We start from the raw sequence: 10,126 nt of genomic DNA on the forward strand, positions 1-10,126 counted from the left end.
CAGTATATTGTTATAGTTGTTCTACCTTATTATTGTTGTTAATATCTTACTGTGCCTAATTTGTATATTAAACTTTCTTGTAGGTGGGTGTTATAGGAAAAACCATAGTATATATGGGGTTTGGTACTATCCCTAGTATCCATAGGGGTCTTGGAACATATAATCTGCAGATAAGGGTCAGGGGAACTACGTTGACAGATAACTGACTTTTTGGTTGTGCCTTACCACGTGGGGGTTGATAGCAGAAGTTGAAGACATTTCCTCAGAAGGTAAGATTTCTTTTACTTTAGGTTCATGGAGTGAGAACTGGTGGATCCAATTTTTCCTTTCCCTCCTCATTGTCACTACAGGGTCTGACAGGCAATTCTGCACCACATCTAGTCTTGTTGAGGTCCCTGTGGTGAGTGATAGTTTCATGGGTTTGGATCAGACTACCTGAGTTTGAATTCCAACTCCATAATTTTCCAGCTATATGTTTTTGGGTAAGTTACCTAATCTCTCTGGTCACTAGTTTTCTCATCTCTGAAAGATTAAAAATGATATTTAAGTCATAGGCTTCTTGGGGCGCCTGGGTGGCTCAGTGGGTTAAGCCGCTGCCTTCGGCTCGGGTCATGATCTCAGGGTCCTGGGATCGAGTCCCGCATCGGGCTCTCTGCTCAGCAGGGAGCCTGCTTCCCTCTCTCTCTCTCTCTGCCTGCCTCTCTGTCTACTTGTGATCTCTCTGTCAAATAAACAAATAAAAAAAAAAAAAAAAAAATTTAAGTCATAGGCTTCTTGTGTGGATTAAACAAAATAACATAGCTGAAAGTGTCTTGCACATTGGAAGTTTTCTGGGGACATGAATGAAACCATTAAGTAAACGCTTTGGTACCTGAAGGGGGTGGGGCATACACTGTTCTCCCTAGACCATCCATCACAAGACCATTTACATGTGGGACTATTCTTTCACTGTGCATAATTTGATTAAAAGACAAAAAACAAAGAACCTCCCCAAGGGCTTTTTTTTTTTTTTTTTTTTTTTAAATAGAGGCTTTTCTCTTGGGTAAATGGAAATTTCCAGTATCCTGGCCCCTAGAGAAAACTTAGCTTAAATCCCCTTGTAACTTTAACAGTACTTGGTATGTAGCTCAGCATCACCATGCACTTAAAGATCAGTGTTCTACAGCCAAGGAAACAGGCTTAGAAAAGTTGGATCATTTACAATAGCTTATGCAGTTAGTCATTATTTAAAAGGGTTCAGTGGCTTAGTAGATTGCTCTTGCGTACTGCCTTAGTCTCAGCTAACACCACTGTCCCACAAATGTTTGCATTTAGCCACAGGGTTCTTCTTTCAATTCCTCCATTGCCCTGTGCTCCCCTGCCACACGGCATTTGCACATTCTTTTCTCACTTCCCAAAATGCTTCTTGCCTTTCCTTATCCTCTTCCCAAACTCATAGTTGTCCTGCAGATATAAATTCAAATAAGTCTTCCCTGACTCCCAAGACAGGTTCTGATCCCACATCACAAGCTCCCAAAGCCTGTTCATGACCTGTAATGACATTTGTGGAATTATATGGTAAGTGTCTTTTCTCACTTCTAGACTGTAAACTCTTTGAGGGCATAGGCCATGTCTGGTTTTTGTTTACCATTGTATCTACAGAACTTAACTGCATGCCTGGGACATAGTAAACTAGTAATAAATAAATATTTAGATAAAGCAATAAATAAACTGAGTCTAGAGCTCAAGTCTTAGGACATTTTTTTCACTAACAAAAACACAGTAGTTTGATCTAGACAATATTGACTTCACAAGGGTCTGTGACTTTCACGGTCACTCTAGAGTTAGGACAACAGGCTCTGACATTGATGTCAAGAACACTGGCACTAATATGGTACAACCAGAAACCTTGTAGAAGACTTTGGAATCCAAGTTTGAGTCATGAGAGGTTTAGCATATTACACGTTCCAAAGGGAAAGTGGATCTCACTACCCTTTATTCAACAAAAGAAGGGGAGAGGAGCTTTGGAATCCTTTATAGAAATACGTACAATATAACAAAAATATACTAACATAAATGAGGAAAGGGGTCAAAGGGAAAGTTAAATGGTAGAAAAATATAATACCTAGAGTTTAGATTAATGTAATGTAATATACAATATAGTATAGTATATAATATCCAGGCACTCAAATCATCCGTGAACTTCTGTATAGGCACTGGGAAGCACACATATTTATGTGTTTCCTAGTGGCCAAGGGAAGGCAAAGATACCACAATATTGACAATGTAAATACAGTAAGATAAAACAGGACAAGATGCTCAGGAAGAAACGCAGCTTTTTCTGCATTGTTGTGATGTATAGACAATTTTTCAGTATGTACAATGATGGAGGTAATATAGTTGTTTCTTAAAACACCTCTAAGTGTACACTCAAGGCAAAATGATAAAATATAGGTCAAAAGAGCCATGTCGTGAGGGAGAGGAGTGTTGAGACAATATGGCCCCCAAAAATCTCTCCAAGATCTGTCTCCAAATCTGACAAAATTCAGAATGTCTAGAGAAGGGGTCCATTCCCATTTTAGGCCATTCTCCCTGAACATGGTTTTTACAACCAAACTTTTGTTAACAATTCAACACCAGGTAATTCAAGGTTTTATTTTCTGAGAAGAAGCTGAAGTGTAGAAGTTCTATGGTGTAATTAAGCATAATCAACGTAGAATTGATTCCTTTATGAAATGAAAACATCTAATCGGTATGCCAAAGTAGAAGGCCACCAACATTTGCATGGAGGTAGACTGGAAAATTCAGGGCCAAGGTTTTCCTCAGATTGTGTTTTTGGATCCATTTTAATACCCACACCTAATGGGCATACAGCATTAATTTGCATCAGAAAAAGTTTTAAAAGAGCTTTAATTACAAAAGTATAGGCACTTGTGAAATATTCAAAAGACACAGAAAGCCTTCCTACCCTCATCCTCTCTATCCTCACTGCCCCTGGGTAACCAGGGATGCTCTCTTGTGTCTCCTGCCAGACTTTTGTCTATGTATAATCTTAAGAAAATCCTTGAGGGAGCTAGAGGGGATCCCGAATTCCCTAATGTTGTTATATGATGATTTTCTCTCTCTTTTTCATGGAAAGCAGGTAAGATGAACAGGCTGTAACTGTTGTCTCTTATTCTTAAGCAAGGTACACCAAAATCTGTGTGGTCTTTCCAAGAAGATAAGACTCATATCTGCAATAAAGGAAAATTTACGAAGCACTCCTAAAAACCCTGCTTTAAGCTTCTTAGTGTAATAAGCAATGCTTGTATTTTATATTTCTACAAAAGACTGAGGAGAAACCTGTCACCCCTCAGGGTCTTGAGTAAGAGGCCAGGACTGACCATTACCATGGGTTCATAACTTCTGCCCTGAGGAAATTAATAGAAATCGTCAGAACATCTTCCTGTTTTGGAACATTTGCTTGTTTGTTTTGGCAGGGGTTTGGCAGAGGGAGAGGACATCCCTCCTGTTGTTGACCCTCCTTGGCTAGTGAGCAGAACTCACTCTGGGGCCCAATCCCATTCAGATCACTAAGTAAGCCCACCTTCAGGCAGATGGGCAAGGATAGCATGGCTGTTATCATGGTATTGCTTGCTCAAAATTACAAAACATCATACACATGCACACACACACACAGACATATACACACACTCCTCACTTGCAATAAAATAAAACAAAACCTCTTTTACAACTCTCTCTCAGTATCCTTTGATTTTTGTCTCATTGTGATCTTTTGAAAAAATGAAAATAAGGTCCTAGTCAGAGAGACAAGAAATCAAATTTTGAAATCAAATTTCAAAATCAAATTTTGAAAAGCTGTACAAGTGTATTTTTAAATACATGAGATTCTATTTTATACACTGTAATTTGCTTTTTATTTAAAAGTTTATCACCTACATGCTACCACCTAAATTCATCCTATTCTTTATAATAGTTTTATATATATACTGTAAGGCCATAGTTATAAAAGACCTTGTTATAAAATTATTTTAAAATGTACTATCATATGAATGCACCATAATGTATTGAAACTTTTTAAATTAATAAATGTTTTAAGGGCACCTGGGTGGCTCAGTTGGTTAACAGTCAGACTCTTGATTTTGGCTTAGGTCATGATCTCAGGGTCATTATATCAAGACCTGGTTGGGCTCCATGCTCAGTGCAGAGTCAACTTGAGATTCTCTCTCTTCCTTTCCCTCTGTCCCTACCCCTGCACACCCTCGCATGCTTGCTCTCTCTCTCTCTCTCTCTCTCTCTCAAATAAATAAATAAATAAATAAAATCTTTATAAAAATATTTTACTTGGACTCCAATTTTCATTCATTGAAATAACGCTTTAATGAAGATCCTTATGCAGAGTTTCCTGGCATGCCATTTCCTGCAAATTAAGTTGCTGGTCAAAGGACATGCATTTGAAATTGATTTCAAATTGGAAATTTGAAATTTCCAATTGATATTGGAAAATTTTCTCCACAAGTATAGTACCAATTTATACTCTCACAGAAGCATATTAAAATATGTTTGCTCAGATATTAAGGAACTATTGAAACTTTGTCAATCTGCTAGGCAAATGAAAAAGTATCCTCCTTCTACTTTAATAATTGTTTCCGTAATTAGAAGTGACATTTTTGAAATTATGCATCTTTTTTGTGTTTTCTGATTATTTATATTTCTTATGTGAATAACTTCAAAGGTAGGATTAATTCTTTAGTGAAACTGACCCTTTAGAAGGCTTTTCAAGGGCTAAAACTGGTTCATTAGGGTTCTCTTTGGTTAACAGGCTGTAGAAGGTATATTGCCTCGGGTAACATAAATGAAGTGTAAGCAGTGTAGCTTAAGTGGGCCTCAAGTGTGACTACAGCAGGGACTGGAACATCTTCAGAACCTTTTGTTCAGTCTTCACTGCCCTCTGCATACTGGCTTTCTTGAAGATGGTCCCATAAGTTCCGGGCCCTCCCAAGTTCCCATCTCCCATATTTGTCACACTCATTGGCCTAGCTGAGATCATGTGTCCATCCATCTCTGTGACCAACGAGATGTTAAAATGACTGCTACCCCTCACTAGAACCACACGCTTTGTAAGAGAAGAGGAGGAATTTCCAAAAAAGGAGTGGATATGGCAAAAACTAATTAGATATCTCTCAAAATCCTTGTTCTCCTTTTTTTTTAGATGTATATGATTTATTTATTATTAACATATAATGTATTATTTGCCCCAGGGGTACAGGTCTGTGAATCATCAGTCTTACACAATTCACAGCACTCACTATAGCACATACCCTTCCCATAACACAGCTACCCCATCCCTCCCCCCACTACTCCCCAGCAACCCTCAGTTTGTTTCCTAAGATTAAGAGTCTCTTATGGTTTGTGTCCCTCTCTGGTTTCATCTTGTTTCATTTTTCTCTCCCTTCCCTTATGATCCTCCTTGTTCTCCTTTTATCTCTGACTTTTATCCGGGCACATGGAGCTCAGAATGAAGATAGCATTTCTTCGTTCTCCCTGACTGTTTGTAACTAACTTCTAGCCAGTGGGATCTAAACGGAAGAGTATATGCAACTTCTAGGAAGAGTTCTTAATAAGAGAGGCATGCTTCTTTCTTACTTCCTGCTACTTGGAATAGAAGTGTTTTGGTTGGACCGGAATAGCCAGGGTCATGAAATGGAAGCTGTAGCAACAATTTACAAGAAGGAATCTGGATCCCTGGTAATCATGGAGCCACTCCAGAGCTGTCCAAATTTTTGGAAAGAGAAAGCAAAACTCTAGCTTGTTTTAGCTCCTAATATTTTGCATTTACTGTCACTTCCAGCCAAAATTAATACTGATGAAGAAAGTGCTGTTTTACCAGAAGAAGGGAAATTTGCTTGGGCAGGGGGGCGGGGAATAAACATCCACTGCAAAGATTCGGTTGATAATTTTTAAAAACCTCACATTCGCTATCCACAAGACTAACTTCCTCACTTCCTTCAAGTCCTTGCTAAACTATCACTTTTACCATTTTTAAATACTTTTATCAAGGTATAATTGATATACAGTAAACTGCATATAGTTAAAGGTACAATTTGGTTAAGTTTTGATGTATGTATATACCTGTGAAGTAACCACCATAGTCAAGATAGGGAATGTATTCATCACCTCTACAAGTTTTCATGTACCCCTGTACCCCTCCCTAGGTACTCCCTAACCAGATAACCACTAATCTAGTCTCTGTCACCACAGGTCAGTTTGCATTGTCTTCAGTTTTAATAATACAGTATGTATTCATCTTTTTATTTTATTTTATTTTGGCCTGAATTCTTTCACTTACCATAATTATTTTGATATTCATTCATACTGATGTACGTATCCATAGTTCATTGTGTCCTATTCTGAGTAGTACACTGTTGTATGACTATATCACAATTTGTTTATCCACTTACCCATTAATAGACATTTGGGTTGCTTCCAATTTTGGGCTATTACAAATAAATCTGCTATGAACACTCATGTACAAGTATTTGTATAAGCATATGTTGACTTTCCTCTTGGGTAGAGACTTAGCAGTCTGGCTGGATCATGTAATAGCATATATTTAACTTTATAAAAGACTTCCAGACTTAGGATATTGTCTTATATTTCCAAGGGCAGAGTATGAAGTTTCCGTTTCTCCACATCATTGCCAATACTTCAGATGGTCTATTTTCTTATTATAGTGGTATATCGTTATGGTTTTTAATTTGCATTTCCCTAATGACTAATAATATTGGGCATCTTTTCGTGTGCTTACTTGCTGTCCATATATCTTCTTTGGTGAAGATATTCAAATCTTTTGCTCGCTTTTTATTGGATTGTTTGTCTTCTTATTGAGTTCTCCTAGTCAGTGGCTTGCCTTTTCATTTCCTAAATAATATCTTTTGAAGAGCAAAAGTTTTTAATTTTGATGAAGTCCAATTTTTCGATTTTCTTTTATGGATTGTGCTTTTGTTATTATATCTGAGAAATCTCTACCTAAGTTAAAATCAAAGATATTTTACATTGTTTTTTCAGATCTGTTATATTTTTAGATATTTACATTTTGAGTTAATTTTTGGATATAGTATGAGGTATGAATTTAAGTTTATTGTTTTGTATCTGTATATACTGTTGTTCCAACACCATTTGTTGAAAAGACTGTCCTTGTTTCACTGAATTTACTTTATACATTTGTTGAAAATCAGTTTTCCATAATATGTGGGTCTTTTTCTGAAAGTCTCCATTGAATTGATCTATTTGTGTATCTTTACACAACTATCACACAATCTTGAATGGCATCACTATGTAATAAGTCTTGAAATCAGGTGGTGTTTACCCTCTGCATTTGTTCTTTTTTTCAAAATCATTTTGACTGTTAAAGTATGTTTGCATTTCCACATGAATTTTAGGGACAGCTTGTCAATTTCTATGAAAAAGCTGACTGGGATTTTCATTGAAAACGAATGAATCATTGGACACAACATCAAAAGACTAATGATGTTCTGTATTCTAGCTAATTAAACATAATAAAAAATATATAAGTAAACTTAAAAAAAGAATTGCATTGAATCTAGAGAACAAATGGGGGGAAGTGACATCTTAACAATATTTAGTCTTCTGACTCATGTACAAGGTATAACTCTCAATTTATTTAGAGTTTCATTTCTTTCAATAACATTTTATAGCTTTCAATGTACAGGTTTTTCACGTCTTATGTCAGATTAAACCTGAAGTATTTTATATTTCTTATACTATTGTAAATGACATTTTAAATTTTGATTCCAATTTTTTGTTGGAAACAGAGGAATACAATAGATTTTTATAGATTAATTAATATTTTGTAAATTCATTTATTCTTGTAGATTTTTAGAGATTCTATTAGGTTTTATACATAATCATTTCATCTGTGAACTGTATCCTTTCTGATCCTGATGTGTTTTGTTTCTCTTCTTTGGCCTGTTGCTCTAGCTATTCAACAATATTGAATAGAAGTGGTGAGAATGAAAATCATTGGTTTGTTTCTAATCTTAGGTGGAAAGCATTCTATCTTTCACCATTAATTTTGATGTTAGCTATAGGTTTTTGTGTTTTGTTTTAAAGATGTATTTATTTATTTCAGAGAGAGAGAGTACGAGCAAGAGGGGCAGAAGAAAGGGAGAGAGGACCCGAGCAGATTCTGCACAGAGCCCAACACAGGGCTTGATCTCCTGACCCTGAGATCATGATCTGAGCTAAAACCAAGAGCCAGACACTTAACCAACTGCACCAGCCAGGTGCCCCTATAGGTTTTTGATATATGCCATTGTCAAGTTGAGGAAGTTCCTTTCTAATCTCAGTTTGCTGAGAGTCTTTATTGGCAATGGATGCTGGATTTTGTTCAATGTTTTTCCTCCATATATTGTGGTGATCTTATAGCTTTTCTTTGTCCATTCATTAACTTGATAAATTACATTTATCAATTTTTCAAATGTTAAACCACCCTTGTATTCCTGGGATGAATCCAATTTGGCTATAATGTATTATCCCATTTATTGTTGGATTTGACTTGGTAAAGATATTTTTAGAATTTTTGCACTGTGTTCACAAAGGACATTTGTTCAAAGTTTTCTTTTCTTGCTATGTCTTTGTCTAGTTTTGGCATCAGGATACTACTAGTCTTATAGAATGAGTTGGGGAAAATTCCCTACTTTTCAATTTTCTTTTTTTTTTTTTTTTAAAGTCCAGTAGTTTTTTTTTGTTTTGTTTTGTTTTTTTGACAGAGAGAGATCACAAGTAGATGGAGAGGCAGGCAGAGAGAGAGAGAGGGAAGCAGGCTCCCTGCTGAGCAGAGAACCCGATGCGGGATTCGATCCCGGGACTCCGAAATCATGACCTGAGCCGAAGGCAGCGGCCTAACCCACTGAGCCACCCAGGCGCCCCACTTTTCAATTTTCTGAGAGAGTTCATGCAGAATTGGTATTATTTCCTCCCTCCTTTCCGATATTAGTTATACAATTTGCCAGTGAAGCAATCTGGGCCTGGAGTTTTCTTTGTAGGAAGGTGTTTTTTTTCTTTTAACGATTTTATTTATTTATTTGTCAGAGAGAGAGAAAGAGCAGTAGGCAGAGGAAGAAGCAGACTCCCCACTGAACAGGGAGTCCAATGCCAGACTCAATCCCAGCACTCTGGGTTCATGACCTGAGCTGAAAGCAAACACTTAAACGACTGAGCCACCCAGGTGTCCCTATAGGAAGGTTTTTAACTACAAATTTAATTCTTTAAAAGATACAGGGCTGGGGTGCCTTGGTGGCTCAGTGGGTTAAACCTCTGCCTTGGGCTCAGGTCATGATCCCAGGGTCCTGGGATAGAGGCCCACATCGGGCTCTCTGCTCAGTGGGGAGCCTGCTTCCCTCTTTCTCTCTCCTTGCCTCTCTGCCTACTTGTGATCTCTCTCTCTCTCTCTGTCAAATAAATAAATAAAGTATTTTTAAAAAATAAAAGATACAGGGCTATTCAGGTTACTTTTTTCTTCTTTTTTTTTTTAAAGATTTTATTTATTTATTTGACAGACAGAGATCACAAGTAGGCAGAGAGAGAGAGGAGGAAGAAGGCTCCCCACAGAGCAGAGAGCCTGAAGCAGGGCTCGATCCCAGGACCCTGGGATCATGACCTGAGCTGAAGGCAGAGGCTTTAACCCACTGAGCCACCCAGGCACCCTACTTTTTTCTTCTTGAGTAAATTTTAGTAGTCTGTGTTCTTCAAGGAATTTGTCCATTTCATCTAAGCTGTTGAATTTATAGGTACAACATTATTCATAATATCCCCTTATTACCTTCTTAATAGCTATAGAATCTTAATGATGTCACTTAATATTGGTAATTTGATATTGGAAATTTGCATATTCTCTCTTTTTTTCTTGACCATTCTGGCTACAGATTAATTTATCAATTTTATTGATTGTCTTAAAGAATCAGCTTTTGGTTTCATTGATTTTTCTCTATTATTTTCTATTTTATTTATTTGTATTTTATCTTCACTATTTCCTTTCTGTTTATGCTAGGCTTAATTTGCTCTTCTTTTTCTAGTTTCTTAAGGTAATTTTTTAAATTTCAAAAGCATTTTTTTCTGGGCTTTT

The sequence above is a fragment of the Enhydra lutris genome, unplaced genomic scaffold (assembly GCF_002288905.1).
Source record: "Enhydra lutris kenyoni isolate GAN:26980312 unplaced genomic scaffold, ASM228890v2 scaffoldscaffold9, whole genome shotgun sequence".
Classification (NCBI taxonomy): Eukaryota; Metazoa; Chordata; class Mammalia; order Carnivora; family Mustelidae; genus Enhydra; species Enhydra lutris.